This window comes from Simochromis diagramma, unplaced genomic scaffold, assembly GCF_900408965.1.
Source record: "Simochromis diagramma unplaced genomic scaffold, fSimDia1.1 OVJJ01000005.1, whole genome shotgun sequence".
In the NCBI taxonomy this organism is placed as follows: Eukaryota; Metazoa; Chordata; class Actinopteri; order Cichliformes; family Cichlidae; genus Simochromis; species Simochromis diagramma.
This window is the reverse complement of record NW_024387097.1, coordinates 1,906,879-1,922,814: the sequence shown is the minus strand read 5'-3', so window position 1 is coordinate 1,922,814 and position 15,936 is coordinate 1,906,879. Positions and strand designations below refer to the sequence as shown.

Here is a 15,936-nt window from a genome sequence, read left to right as displayed (position 1 = left end):
CACCGTAGGCTCTCGGCAGGAGGAGTGAGAGACAGTTATGCCAGTCCCTGGTCAGAATCACACACATTCGCATTCCAGTCTAACTGGATATTGCCCCAAAGTCCCCCTGAGGAGATTAACCACAGCTGAGTGTTAACTCCTTCGATTCTGTTCGGCTACCTGCCTTTTTCAAGCAGATCCTGTTCCAACACCTCTACCGAGGCTCCCCCTGCCTCCATCGCTTTATTTTTTGTCAAATTGAAAACGTTTCTGCCACCGTGAGTTCACAATCACACAGGAACTGGAATTCAGAAAATGAATTGAAAAAGATCAGCATAGCGTTTCATGGTAAATACTTTTCTACTTAAAAAGTAGAGTTGTGATACAAAAGAACAGGATACACGGCAGAAAAGCCTCCGTGTGACAGAGCATTTCTGTGACACGGATTTCTGAGAGCAGATTTCAGAAGTTGATCGTGCAGCGATGCTGACTGAGATAAAGTCAAACTATTAAATTGTGTAATTTGAATATCTGGAAGCAGAGCTCAGCTTCAGTGAACTGTGTTTAAGTTTACTTACATGCGTAATCCAGTTTAATTTCATACCCCAAATTTGCTGACTTGACTAAACCTCTTTTATACATCATTAGTTTGTTTCTCTTCTCTCACTCTGTAAAAAAAAACCCTCTGTTGTCATCATCTGCTGCTGGATTTGGATTTTAAAAGCTGATCTGAGCTTTTGCATTCTGGCCACAGCCACACTGTGTTTTGAACCCAGAAGGGAATATACTGGGACAATTTGGAGCATTTGAAGTGCTCAGTTACGAGCTAATGTTAGCAGACCTGGTTAGCGACCTGTATTCATAAACAGAGATACACATACCTGCTAATTAGGACCAATAACAGATTTTTAAAACACTAGAGTTTCACTCGTGCACTGTAGCAAACACCAGGACACACGGTGTAGTGTTTCTGCACTGTTCATGTCTTGGAGCTTTTTTTAACTAATAGCCGTTAATCTGGAAAATATTCAAAGACCTTCACTCATTCCACATTCTGTCATGCTGCAGCCTTATTCCAACAAAAAAACGTTTTGGTTGAAATCATGAAAAATCTCAACTATGATGTACATAAGTATTCGAAACCTTTGTCATGACACTTGTAACTGGTGCATCCAGTTTCCACTGATCGACTGATCATCTGTCAGATGTTTCTATAACTTGACTGGAATCCACCGGTTGTAAATTCAATTGACTGGACTTTGGAAAGGCACACACCTGTCTGTATAAGGCGCCATAGTTAACAGAGTGGACACAAAGGAGTGGCTTCAACTCTGTGAATGTCCTCGAGGGCCCAGCCAGAGCCTTATCTGAGTGAACATCTCTGATCTGAAAATGGCTGTGCACATGGATGTACACCTCCTATTCCAACCTGATTGATGTTGAGAGTTTCTGCAAAGAAGAATAGAAGAAACTGTCCAAAAACAGTCGTGCCAACCTTTTAGCATCAATTCAATTCAATTCAATTCAATTTTATTTATATAGCACCGAATCAGAACAAAAGTCGCCTCAAGGCGCTTCATGCTCAAAAAGACTTGAGGTTGTAATTGCTGCCAAAGTTGCAAAGACTGTGAATACTTAAGTACGTGTTATATTTCTGTCATTTTTAAAAAAGGTATTAAAGTTTATAAAGAAACCTCTTTTCACTTTGTCATTATGGTGCACTGTGTGTACAATTTTGAAGAAGAAAAAAATTTTAATCCATTTTTGACCAAGGCTGTAAAACGATCAGATGTGGAACAAGTGAAATGCTGTGAATACGTTCCAGATCGACTCTATTATTTGTTCCAGAAAAAGCAGAAACACAGTAAAAATGTCAAGCTTGGTGACTCGAATTAGGCCTAGCAGACAGCCCACAGCTCCCTGTGTCGGCACACCTGTCAGTCAAAACACTGATGCCCCGAGCTTTAAACCAGTATTACAGTTTTATAAAATAAAATTATTGTCATAGAGTTGTTACAAAGAGGGAAAATAATATATAGGCCAAACTTGTCTGTAGGCTGTAAATGTTATTTCAATGCTACTGACTTGGGTACCTAACATAGAGGTCTGTGCAGTAACTGATTTTTTAAAGTACTTTCACTGGCTTCATGTTTCATCTTCAGAAGTTGATGCTGCTCTTGATCTAGTAGTATGAATGGGTTTTATTACAGGGCGTCTCATGCAGTAGGAGCTGATGATGTTTCAACACTGGAATTGCACAACGCATGTAGGTTTGAAGCTAATTAAATACAATAAGTACATCAGTCATATATTTGTTAGCAGGAAGTCAGTGACATTTCAATTTCAACACTTAATATTTATTTGAAAACAATTAAAAGCCAGTTTTCAGTGGTCAATATTTCAAATGAACACATTTTCCACATGATCACACCTCAGACTGAAATGTACAAAAAGGTTTGTTGGAACAAAAAATGCAGATGGCCCCGCCCCTCCCTGAGCCTGGTTCTGCCGGAGGTTTCTTCCTGTTAAAAGGGAGTTTTTTATTCCCACTGTTGCCAAACTGCTTGCTAAAAAGGGATCTTTTGATTGTTGGGGTTTTCTCTGTATTATTGTATTACTACAATATAAAGCACCTTGAGGCGACTGCTGTTGTGATTTAGCATTTTACAAATAAAACTGAACAGATTTGTCAAATTCCCAGGTAAACACTTTTTTACAATAGCATCTCTCACTTTTTGCAGTTAGATTGAACAACTCTTTTTAAAACACCGTTGGTGCTTCAGAATATGTCCTGCAAACAGTATGGAATTAGTTAGACCATGTTAGTATTGAATATGAAATCAAATTTGATATATTCTTTAAAAAAATCCACAGAAGAATGTTTAAGAATTTTATTGGCCTTTTGTTTTACAGCAATTCTTCTGTCAGCTTCACTCGTCCTCTGTCCTCTATCAAATGAGTTCATTTTTTGCTCAGCTGTGCTGAAGCAGGCAGTGATGGATAGATGGGTGTCATCCTGTTCTGACCTGCTGTGTCACCACTGCTGTGGTCGCCTGACATCTTATCATTCTGCTGTCAATCTGTCTGTTTATTACATACTTTATTCTGCTGGATAAAACCAGATTAACACACAATTAAACAAACAAAAGAAATTATATAGATAGATAGATAGATAGATAGATAGATATGTAGCTTGGAACTTGCTTACCCTCTTACATTAATATCCAACAGCCAAACCAACTAGGGTTTTGGGTTCTGTTGGTTTTACCTACCTGCTAAATTTTTACACATTTTTACCTTTCAAATGAAAGGTTGTTTTCTAGTAAAAGCTTTTCCCTGCTAGTGTTCCTGTGTGATGGCAATAAAAAAATACATACAGACACACCTGTGAGCGTATCACCGGATGCTTCCGTTCCGTTCTTCCCATTGCTGAAAGTTACGCGTCCTTGAGATCCAACTTTCAGGCATCAAACGCATTTAAAAGTCATACTAATTGATGGTGCATCTGATTAAAATGAGTGGCTAATGAGAATCGGGCCAGGAAGAATGCGAGAGAATCAGTGTTCAAGCTCAACTTTTAACCTTTCTGTCGGAGGGCGAACCACTTTGATGTTCCTTGGTCTTTTCATCAGGCTCGTTTTGGTTATGAAAAAGGCATTTTTAAAGTACAAAGGCAAAGCTCACATTTGTAATTTGTCTCCTCTTCAGGAACAAATGGTCATCAGAAACCCAGTTTTTCCCCCTATGAACTATGCAGAGGGGAACTATAAATAAAGCTGCAAAATGAGGGGTGAGGGGGTCGAGGGCTATGCTGTCAATCGACCAAGTAGATTGGAAGGTTCAGATCTGCAGCCGTTCTGCCTGGAGTCTTACACCCAGAGCAACTACACTGTGATCACACCCTCTACAGACTTAGAGGCTCTCGCCTAGTTAGAGAAAGAGGGAGCGGGAATTGGTGAGGGTTGGTAGAGGCTGTACATGCGTGTGTGTGTGTGTGTGTGTCACAGGGGGTGTGAAGGGGAGAGCAGGCGGTACTTGGATGGAAATAAAGGTCGAAATCCTTGACTGCGAAAACTGTCATAGCGGGGGACATGTGCAGAGCCTGTTTGCCTAATAACCTGGGTCTTGTAAAAATATGAATGTGGAGTCCTCTGGAGCATATAATTTAACACCCCTATGCCAGGGGAGATGAGTGAGAATTGAAGCGAGTACACCTTGACAAAGGCTATTCTCTTGGTTTCACACCAGCAGAGCTGTACCATGCAGGGTGCTGCTGCAGAGGCTAAGGGTGGCACAGCAACCAGACCATATGAACCAAAGCTGCACAGCAAAGTCACGTTCATTCGATTTAAACAACTTTTACGCTCATTTCTAACATTGCAGCATATGCTATAGCATAAATCGCACATCGCCTGTATTAACATTTGCAACAAGCCGTTACAATATTTTATAAAATGATCACAGAACACACAATACCAAGAACTGGTAATGTGTCCTTCAGCATAGACACAGATAAGCATTCTTGCACCAATATATAGATGTGTTTACTTACTCACTTGATCCTGACATAGTACCCCACAAGTACATTATACTACATAATTGTGCCATAAGCATTGTAGTTCTTATGTACAAAGGGAGCAGGATAGGGTCACTTTTTCTGACATGGGACTTTTGGACAAAGCCAGTGAATTAAAAAAAGACTAACTTGGCTTACTAACCACTTCAGATTCATTAACCATACTAGGTCAGCTCTGGGTCATGGTTCTCAGCCAGATAAAGGTGGAGTACCCACTCTGGGTTGGGAATGATTTAGTGCCTTATGAATTGGGAACCTTTACCAGCTGTTACAGAACATGGAACATGGGGTACACCCTGGACAGAAAGCCAGTTTATCACAGTGCCACCACAGAGAGACAGGTAACCAATGTGCATGCTACTGGACAAAGGACGTACACAGAAGCACAGGGACAACATGCAAACTCCAGAAAGGCACCAGCTGCCCAGGATGTTCAACCAGCAACTGTTTTGCCATGAAGCAAGAGTACGAAGCGCTGTAACACCATGCCAGCTGTGCTTTAAAGATGTTTCAGTACTAGACAGTAGTACTATTAATGGAGTTACACTAACAAAACCCCTGACTGGAGACTTGTAAGCAATATTCCAAAAGGTTTAATGTTAGTGATGTTTATACGTTCTTCAATGTGAGCATTTTAGAGTGTATGTGTAACATCCCTCATTTAGAGGGATATGACCACATGTTGTAAGAATGCTCTTCAATGCAAACCAGTCATGTCTTTGTATACAGTCATTACAATGGCAGGCACACAGTGAGTTTAAACAAAATCCTTTTATGGAAGCCCGTTTCCGCCACTAAAAAAAAAAAAAAGCATCCATAACTCAAAATTCCGAGTTATTTTCTCAAAACTTCGAGTTATTTTCTCGAAATTTCGATTTATTAACTCAAAATTTTGAGAAAAGTAACTCGAAATTTCGAGTTAGCGCTGCCAATCAGTAATCTACGTGAATGACGTCATTTCCTCGTTACCCGGAAGCTGAAGCCCTCAGCTACAAATGCTACAGCTAAGCTACCGGTATTACATCCAGTCCTGAATGCACAGATTGCTGAGTGTTTTCAGCCTGGCTTCACAAATGATGAAATCCCCGTGTTATTAGCTGAATCACATGGTGTTACTATCAGCAAACGTACTCGCGAAAGCGCCAATTTGTTGGGATCCGTTTTTGAGTGCGCGTTCCTCTGCGCCATATGCTTCCGGGTAACAAGAAAGCGACCTCATTCACGTATATTTTTGATTGGCAGAGCTAACTCGAAATTTTGAGAAAAGTAACTCGAAATTTCGAGTTATTTTCTCGAAATTTCGAGTTATGGATACTAGCTTTTTTGTTTTTATTTAGTGGTGGAAACGGGCTTCCATACCCTTTGGCCAAAACAGAAAATCGAAAGTTTTCTACTTAAATTAAAATGTGTGCTGTTTTAAATGAAATTAAGTTTAAATAAAAAATTTTTCCAGTAACCTTTCAACAACAAGATTCATCTCTGCATGCCTCAAACACTAATTCTGATCTAAAGCATTGTATCATTCCAGAAACAATACAAAGCAGCTTTTTTGCCAACAGTGAGGTTGCAGATGGACTTTGCTGAGAAGCAAACAGCAGCATGACCCGTTTCACAGAGTCCACCAGGCACATAGCTCTTGATTGGCTCAGTCTCAAGTCATTCAGTCAGTTCGGTGATGGGGCTTTTGGAGTAGTTTTGGTGCTGCGATGGAATGAAAAACAAAAGCACCGCTCTTTTATGTCTCCTTTTTTCATTCCTTGTAGCACTGCCGGCTCTGTGAGGCGGATTAGGCCATCAAGATGGAGGCTGCATTATGTCCTGAGGGGGCTTTACAGTAAGGTTTGCTAGCAGTTCTCTCTCTCTCCCCACTTAATGTACTGCTTCACTCAAAAGCATCTAAATCTTTGTTAACAGGGAAACTATGAACTCACAGGGAGTTAATCAGAGTCAGTGCAAGGCTGGCTATTTGCATGTGAATCAGCTGTGGCTGTATACCAGGCCTCTTTATGTCATTCACAGTGCCTCGGGCTTCTGTCCTTTAAGACATCCCACAGCCGTAGGTGTACGTTGAAGCAAAATATCCGTATGTCCACGAAACCTTTCTTTAATGCATCCAGAATAACTCGGCTATTTTAGTTTATATGAGCCAAGAATGTTCTGGACATTTCAAAGCTCCCAGGTGTCCATGGTGAGAGGGCTTTTTCAGTACTTTTTCAAATTATCAGGTCGATTTTCAAGATCAGATTTTTCACCTGAATTTCTTAATCAGGCATGATTTTTTTTTTTTTTAATCACATTGAACTGGAACTGGGAAAGCCAGACCTCCCTCTCGTCTTTCGATATGGTTTGATTAGGAAAGGTTATTGAGAGGGGGAGGACGCAGGATGTTAAAGGAGAGAGCAAATCTGATGTGGAAATGTAGACTTAGTGGGATTTATCCATTTGAGAAAAAGCCTTTTCACTTGTTTTGTTGGTTTATCCCCTAAACCCCATCTCACCCCCCCCCCCCCTGCCTAAAAGCTTTTGACATCTTCATCTTGTTCACAGTGGGCAGGCTTTGTTTGCTCTGCTTGAAAAAGCGGATGGGGCTTGGCCCTCCCCTCTCCGTGGCACAAGTGTAGGACTTTGCCATGGCAAAAGGGGGGGATTTCGCTTTCCTCCTGCCCCCTCCTTTTCCACATAACTACAATATGGTCATTGTCCGCCAGTGAATAATGTGGCCACTCGGGCAGCATGGACTGCTCCTTGGGCTTTGACTGTGAACCAGCTCTTTTCTTCAGCGTGAAAGGACTCTAATCCATGTAAATATAAGACTTGGAGTACGGCTTGGCCACGGCGGGGAGAGCGAGATGGAGGAATGGAGGGGAGGGTCAGCAATTTAACCTTTGACCCAACAAATAAGAGGCATGTAAGTTTTAGAATTGCTCTCCAAAGAGGGGCTCCTGTGGCAGAATGAGCTTCTTTTGTAATCCTGGCAGTCTGGGGCTGATTGACAGGGGCCAGGGTGGGAGCACAGCGCTACACACAAAACCAGGAGCAAAACAGTACGCCGCAACTGAGTGATGAGAAAGACGACACAATGCTAATTATTGATTAACTCCATCCAGCAGGCAACTGTTGTCGGGAGGAAACCTTGTATTCTCTCTTCTTTTATTTTATCAGAAGTGGACGATCAAGCGATTCTTCCGAGTTCCTCTGTGCCAAATTTTGCCTGCTTCCCTCAAATACTATAAAATATCAGTTTATGTGAAGTGGATCAGTGAATCGATGCTCTACTACCCACTGAAGGATAACTTCAGTCTGTTCAAAGCTGCTATAGCTTTGAAAGATCCTTTACAAGCACTGTGTTCAATATCCTGATGTAGACTCTGCCCTTTACTCTTCAACCTCTCTGAAGACATTTACCTGATTTATTAAGTGCATATTCATAACTAAAAGCTGCATTTCAGCCCACTGACAAAACTGCAGCTTTTAAAGTTAGTGGTGATATATCTGATTCAAGTTGAAACTACATTCTCATAAAGAGCATTGCAGTGGGGATCAAAATCTTCACAGATGCTTCACAGTCTGAGGACTCAGATGGCCTCTGATCCATATTAACACAATGCAAAAACAGCTCCTGCACCCTTTTGTAACACATTGGAGTCACAGGGGTCACACTGAGGAACAGTTGTTGCTGGGCTCAGTGTGACTGCTTACAGTACAGCAAAAGCTGTCATGAGCTGTCATAAAGCTTGAAATCATAAAAGGTAAAATATATACATATTAAAAATAATATAAATGATATAAATTAATATAAGACTGTGTCTTCAAGTAAGTCTGAAAAAGTTAAAAAAGGAAAAAAAGGACAACCAATAGAAATACATTAGACGTCACAGTTTGCAGGCGGTGGGTGGTGGTGGTGGTGGTGGGGGGGGGGGGGGGGGGGGTTAGATCAATCTAACTAGAAAATAATTTTTCATCAGATTACTTATTTGATCAAATAAAACTCAATATGTTGCGATTTAATTTTTTTTTTTTTTTGCAATTTTTGAATGTGTCTAATTATCTTAACAGTTCAACACTGAAACCTTACAAATCCAATATTCGCAGTAACATATTAGTGTAAATCAAGAAATTTTATAATGCACTGCAGTAGTAATTAATATAAGTAACTAAGAGTATACACATTAAATAAAATCATTCATTTTTCATTTGTGAAATTTAGGCGGTCATTACTTTTTACAGCCAACTCATGCTGTCACAGCTTACATGAAGGTAATTAAAGAACAAAATTATAAACAAGAAAACTGTGCAATGTTTTCACTGCTGATTTATCCCTGAGTCTCATTTTAAGCCCCACATACTGAGACAATGTCCAACTATTTAACTGGCTATACTTTATAAAAGTCAACACCGGCCTCAAAAGAAAAGTGCCATAAAAAAACTTACAGTGCATTTGTGCTGAAACCCAAACATGGTTATCAAACAGAAAAACAAGTCTTTGGCCACATTTAGTATGTTGCCCCTATTCTGATGATTCTGTCTTCAGTAACATTTAGTTATCAATAACATTCCAGGTGTGTCAAATCTCAGGATTGATGCTTTGGAATCTCCGACTTTGCAGCTTTATTTTAAGAGTCCGTTTGACATGATCGTTGTTTGTCCAGTGGGTATGCCCCAAAACATTAACTGGAATTATATGAACATTTATTGCTCAGGAAAAAGTGTTTTGTGTTTTAAACGAACCTAGATTTACTCAAAACGACATATTTTCATGTAAAGATTATTTTCAATTCTTAATACTATCTGATCTGATGTAAATGTAGATTTGTTACATTAATATAAATGCCAACATTGGAGCTGTATTGTGAGATTCGTTCATACTTCCTTTACGACTACTATTACCTATTATATCACCAAATTACTAACAAATTTCAAAAAGCTTTTCTGTTGATCACATTTGAGATCAGAGGCTTTAGTTCAGAAATCAACTAAAAAATGAAAAACAGAATACAGAAAGAGACGAAATACTAGAAACTGTCGATGTGCCTTAATATGCAGGTCCAGTCTTGTCATGCTGCAATGTACTTTTATATCACAGGTTATGGTTTGCAGTTAATCAATAATATGTTACTTTTGGTGGGGAAAAGAAAACGTTTAGTCTTGTCCACTAGTACCTTTTGCACCCATATAATATAGAATCATAGACTTCTGTGGCAAATATAGATTACATGTGTTTTTCTGTCATGTTTGAACACTGTCTGTATAACCATTGCTGCCTCGGTGTAAGCATGGACTCTGCTGTGCTGAAAGGTGGAGGATAAAGCAGCATCAGGGCGCTGCTGCCCTCCTCCTACATTTACTCCTCTTTCCTTCTGCCATTATTGGAACCTGTCATTATTGGATGAGTTATTCCTGTTGGGCTGTCCTCTGCATTAACTTCTGCCTTTGTATTTTTGGACCTTTTTCTTTTAAATGATATAAAATGTGACATATTTCCCTTTCATTTAGTACAGTTCACAAAACACCATTCCATTACACTTCCAGTTTCCTAAACTTATTGTGTAAATTTCTAATTTGAGTTGAAAATCAGTCACTGATTTCAGGTTCTTTTCAGTGTCTCCAGTACTGTAAATGAATAAAGCAGGTCACGTGTCTTCTTTTGGGCAGCCTTGACCAAAACCCAAATCCCATTTATTCAGAATGAGGAATTATAAACTTAGAACACATAGAAATAAATCTATGAATCAATATTGTTGAATCTATACTTTTGATATCTATATAATAAAAATGATCTGGGAAACTTTAGGATCAGCTCACTGATGAGTGGATGTACAGTTTCATGTTCAAGTGTCGCCATCAGTTCCTTTCCCCTCTCATGTGTTCTCACCCTCTGCTATGAGAAGAATATATCCCAGCTTCTTGTCGTTGTTTTTGTGGTAACTGTTTATAAATTAATCATATTTTAAATGAAAAATAATTGTTCTAAAACAAAGCTTAATTTACATTATTTTTTCATATAAACTCAAGGATTTAAGCTTTCCTTGATTAAAGTAACAAAGATGGCTACACAGTAGAGTGGCTGCATCTTCACTCCTAAACCCTTGTATAGTATTCAAGTCAAACTGACCCATTTCAAATTTTTAAAAGACAAAAAAGATGATTTTTTTTAGTGAGCAGTAGGAAGATGTGGACATCATCCTTGCTGGTGTGTACAGGTCAACAGGGGAGTTGACTAAAAGTCTGTGGGAGTCTGAGACAGGGATGGGAAATGTTTAGAGCTTCAATGTCTCTGAAGAACTCTCACGTGTTCTCAAAGATCATCATATTTGATGATCAGAAATCTGGGTTGTGTGTGATCGTGGTTTATTTTATGTATGTATGTATGATAAATTTATATATGCAAGATAAGCTTCACTATACTGTTTTTTAACATCAATTATAACCTGATGTGTTCTGGTAGAGACAGATTACATTAAAGATCTATGTTTTCTCTACTGTTTGAAACTGAGATAAAGAGAATATATGTTCATGGTTTATTAAGTAAAATTTATTAATATATTATATATATATATATATATCATGTTTAACCTGAGTAGCAAAAGACTGCAGGGGGGTTGAAAACAATACACCAGGAGTTAGCTGTGCTCGCAGACTCTATCAAGCCTTGACCTCCCGGTCAGCTATCACACTGGTGGATAACAGAGCTCTCCAAAAACGTGGAAGCACTTTTGCAAATATGTGATATTTTGATAAATTAAGTAGATATTTGAGCGTTGCACAGCTACATTCTCGCCTGAAAATATCTTATTTTGTGACCCAGAAAGGGTAGTCTGGGGAAAAGGAGGATCGCATTTGTCGGCCACGGTTGTGGAGCTTGTGCGTACTTGTAAGCGCAGCAATGGCGGAGGAGCGCGGCTAAAAAACGTATTACTTTTTCTGGGTCACAAAATAAACTTTTAAGATATTTTCAGGCGAGAATGTAGCTGTGTAAAGTTCAACTATCTGCTCGATTTATCAAGACATCACATATTTGCAAAAATGCTCCGACGTTTTCGGAGACGTCCATTTTTTTCATGCTTTGTGGCAGCTTTTGAACATCTGTGGCATCTATTAATGTCAAATCTAGCCTTTATTTAACAACATAAGCAAACTGCTTTTATATTTAAAGACTTTTCTGTTTAATTACATTTTAAATAATAATAATAACAATAGTATTTATTTTGATAAAAATGTGTTTAAAAACAAGTTTTGTGGTGAAAGCTATAATCCAGATTAGTGGCCTGTTAAATGGTTAAAGTCTAGGTTGGCTTTATACTTGAGAATAAAGTATTGTTGTCCTTCTAAAGAATTAAGTTAAATTCCACAGCTGAATCATAAGAAACATTGTGTTACATATAAACACTGCCATATGTTAGATCTGGTCCTTTTGCTTATCAGAAACTTTATATATTGGATGTTAACTTTTAACAAGCACGTAATGATTATATTTAAATTAGATGGTCTTTTTTTAAACACATGTCTCTTTAGGCCTAAACTGACAGTGCCAATACCACACATTCAGACACAGTAGATGGTGTTTTTAATACTATATGTGTTAGTCTAATTTGGTTGTATGGGGTCTACATTGACCCTCTGTGTTGTAAGTTATTATGACTTCACAGCCATTAAGGATCAAATCAGCTTCTAAAAAATGTTCTGCTTTTTCTCCCTCTGCTTGCTTCTTACTGTCTTTGAGGCTCGAGACCAGCACTCCTGCTGTTGGACAGAAAGACATCAGTAAGTATTTTGGTTTTCCAATATATTAGCAACTGTCAGTGACATTGATATTAATCAGGCTGAACTTTAATCATACTTTAGATCAGCCTGTTTTACTTATTGTTTTATTTGTGCTTTGGTTTGGGGAAGTTGCTTCTGTACTGACCTTTTCCTGTCTTCTGTTATTAGACTTGAGATGTGACTGCACTGTGCTGTTGCTGGTGACTCCAGTTAATTCTACAAGACGTGCTGTGTAAGTAAACAAACAACAACAGTTTGTCTGCATTTCTTGAAAGATCACATCCCCCAAACTTAGTTTAGAGGGTCCACACTGTATATGGTGAAGTCTGAAAGTTTTCTAACAGCAAGATTTGTTGAAAGTTATTGGCCATGTTTGCACAGCCCTTTTTAAAATGATGCTTTCATGACACTATTGTGTGTTGGGTGGTGGTCAGGGCTATCCAGACTGACAAGTGGGACATTGAATGTCACCTCTCCGGTGGGGAGGGAGCCTGAGATTGTGTAAATTGGAGTCTGTTTTATACCAAATGCAGAAAAAAAATGTTTTAACCCTTTAAGACCTACCATAGAACCAAGTCCGCCAGAGCTTATATTATATTTTTACAGGCTGTAGTGTCATTTTTGGGAGCATTTCAAGTTGCTATACATCAATACAACCATTACAGCCCAAATTTTAATGATATGTCTGCATTAAGTGCATAGTAATTACATAAATTGCAAAAACGTGCAATAAACTACAAAAACATTTAAAATCGTTTTTTGCTTTTTTAACATATATTTCTAGTTAGAGAAATTTAAGAGGCTTATCCCTCAAAACTGTAAATACAAAAAAGTTGCACAAAATAGTTTCCCACCAAAGGAAGACACTCCTTTGGTGTTTTTTGTCTTCATAAAACTATGAAGACACTCAAATTTATTTTGAGTGTCTTCATAGTTTTATTTTTGAAATACACCAATTTTTATATACTGCAGGAAAAACGAAAATAAATATTATGATGCAAATTTGCAAAAAAGCAGCAGATGCATCAAAATAAACTATTTCCAGCAGTGCAATATGAGTCCTAAGCATCGCAGAAACGACACAGAAAGTCATAAAGTCAAAGATAACTTTTAAAAACACCAGTATAGGCTCATGAGGCCCTGAAGGCAAAAAACTACATTTCCGCAAAATGACCTCACTTCCGGTTTCGGGCAGGTCATGGCAGACATGCGAGAGTTCGCGCTGATGGACGTAGGAAGTGTTACGAACAGCTGATCGGATTGGCAAAGTCTGTTTCTGGAATATTATGTTTTTGTTGTTGCAAGTGCTTTTTATGCAGTTTTTGCAAAGCTATATGTGGAAGGAAACTGTGACCGAGGACAAGCTGATGGCATAAGATGTAAGTAAAACTCCTCTGGTTTCATATGCAAAAAAAATTATTGCACTAGCTCACGTGGTTGCAGAGCTACCGGGATTTAAAAATAGTTACGCAAAAAGGAGCGTGCCCGCTCTGACCGGCTTTAAAGGGTTAAGAAAGCAATTAAGTTCATGTTCCAAAAAATATGATTGTTTGCTTGCAGGACACCAGGAGAGATGAGTCCTCCTTCACAGATGGTGTGGTCAGTGAAGATGGTCGCCTGCAGGTTCAAGCTCATTGCATCTCCAACCCACATCCACTGTACTGAAGGGTAGTTAAAGACTTTGTCTGCACCTACATTTGGATCACCTCGATCCATGACAGTCATTCAGGCAGTAATGCCTGGACTGGAAACAAGCATCCTTAAAACATTACAACATTCCAGCTCCTGTGTTGGAATGAAAAACAAATGTGTTGTTTAAATCAGAGACTGCACTTGTGACAGAACAACAGATATTTTATTTTGATTATATAAGTAAGTACAAAACAAACTTGTGGTAGACCTAACCTTATTTTCAGAATAATTACATCTGAGACTTTGTTTCATTGTAAGATTATAACAGTGATGGAAATATAACTGTTTGTTGTTCAGCAGACCAGTGTCCAGTATGTTGGCTGTTATACTTTGTGTTTGAAAATAAAAGTTGGGCTGATTTTAACATCATTACAAAAAGTGTTGTTAATTATTTTTAATCATATTCAGGTTACCACAAATAGTTTTTTCATTTAGTTGAAATGTTTGTCAGTAGGTAAACAATTAGTACTGTACACTCAGAAATATCAAGTTATTCTTAATACTGCAGACTTGCAATGAATAAGTTGTCCTAACAGTCATCGTAAGTTAGCTTTACTTAGTTTTTTTGAGCCAGCGAGTTTACATAGTTTTTTTTTTTTTGTTCTGTGAACTAATTAGATTTTACAGTGTAGAGAAAACCTGAACTTTGGGTTGTGGCAAAGTTAATATCAATTACACGTGATAACTGAAAAGAATAAAACTCTATGGTTTGTAAGGTTTTGTCATTTTTCTTTCTATGCTGGTGGCGTGTTGATAGTGAAAAAACCCAAAAGAGAAATAAGAAGAATTCAGAAACCAAAACAATTTCCTACATGTGCTGGTGCAGGCGAAACTACCATCAGCTGGCTGCTGTTAGAAATGTGGCTTATTTGGTGCATGGACTCAAACTGCCAGTGTCATTAAACAGAAGCCGACCAACTGCTAAAAAATACATTTTATTGTCCCAATCAAAAACATAATGGAAGCTGTCTGTTTTGTTGAATCTACTGAATTATCTATGAGATTTTACTAGTTCAGTATTTCTACTGAGCTTTGGGGCTTCAGGTCCTATTTCATAACAGGAAAGAGGAGGTTCTACAGGGCCCACTATAGCCACACAGCACTTACACAGTGGCATTGCCACAGCTCTGTCCTATTTATACCAGCTACTCGCTGCAGTATTCTCCTGAATGATAGGTGTCACCGCTCAGATAAACCCTCCTCATCAGTGCTGGTAAACGAGCAGAAGTCAAATTTGGAAGCAAAGAAATTGCAGAGTTGGTTTTTTTTGTTTTGTTTTGGGGTTTGTTTGTTTTTTCTGAATTTTTCATTCTTTTCACACTGTTGCAACGTCTCCCTCTGTACAGTATAAGCTTATCAGTAAGCTTCTTTACTCGTATATCATTAAAATGAACTCCGTTGTAAACACCCACACAAGGTTGCAAATATTAATAGGAGCACACCCAGGCAAAACCACACAAATGTGTTTCTTTGGGTGTGCAGCACCGTTCACAACAGCAAAATTGGTGAGTATAGTGGGCCCAGCAGTTCACCCAACTTAGAAATGATTTGACTACGTTGAAGTTTAGAACATCCACTTCCATCTGCATCAGGGTCTTTGAGTGTGTGCAACTAATATTTACTCCCAGTCTTATTCCTAAATACCTTAATACATGGAGCTTGGTACAGTATTTTTACAGGACTATAAATAAATGAAATTTGAGGGTGAGAATACATCAAAATAAACTTTGTATTTATTAACTCATTTCTTTTTTTGTTTTTGTTTAGTGGCCCCTGAGGTTTAGCGGCCCTCAGCTGGCTGAGGGTATGAGATGACTTTTATTTTGATGGGAGTCAATCTGATCCAACCTGAAGCGTACAGAGCTCCCAGAAAGAACAGCACTCCCTCACAGACCGTGTGTAGATGAGGGTAATGTGTGAGAGGCTCA

General features: G+C 38.6%; 1 long non-coding RNA gene across 1 annotated transcript; it reads left to right on the top strand.

Annotated features, from left to right (window-relative positions):
- The first annotated feature begins 11,961 nt into the window (after positions 1-11,961).
- On the top strand, positions 11,962-14,236 carry LOC120743013. Its single transcript, XR_005698017.1, has 3 exons — positions 11,962-12,316; positions 12,485-12,548; positions 13,877-14,236. It is a non-coding gene; the product is annotated as an uncharacterized LOC120743013 (long non-coding RNA).
- The last annotated feature ends 1,700 nt before the right edge of the window (positions 14,237-15,936 follow it).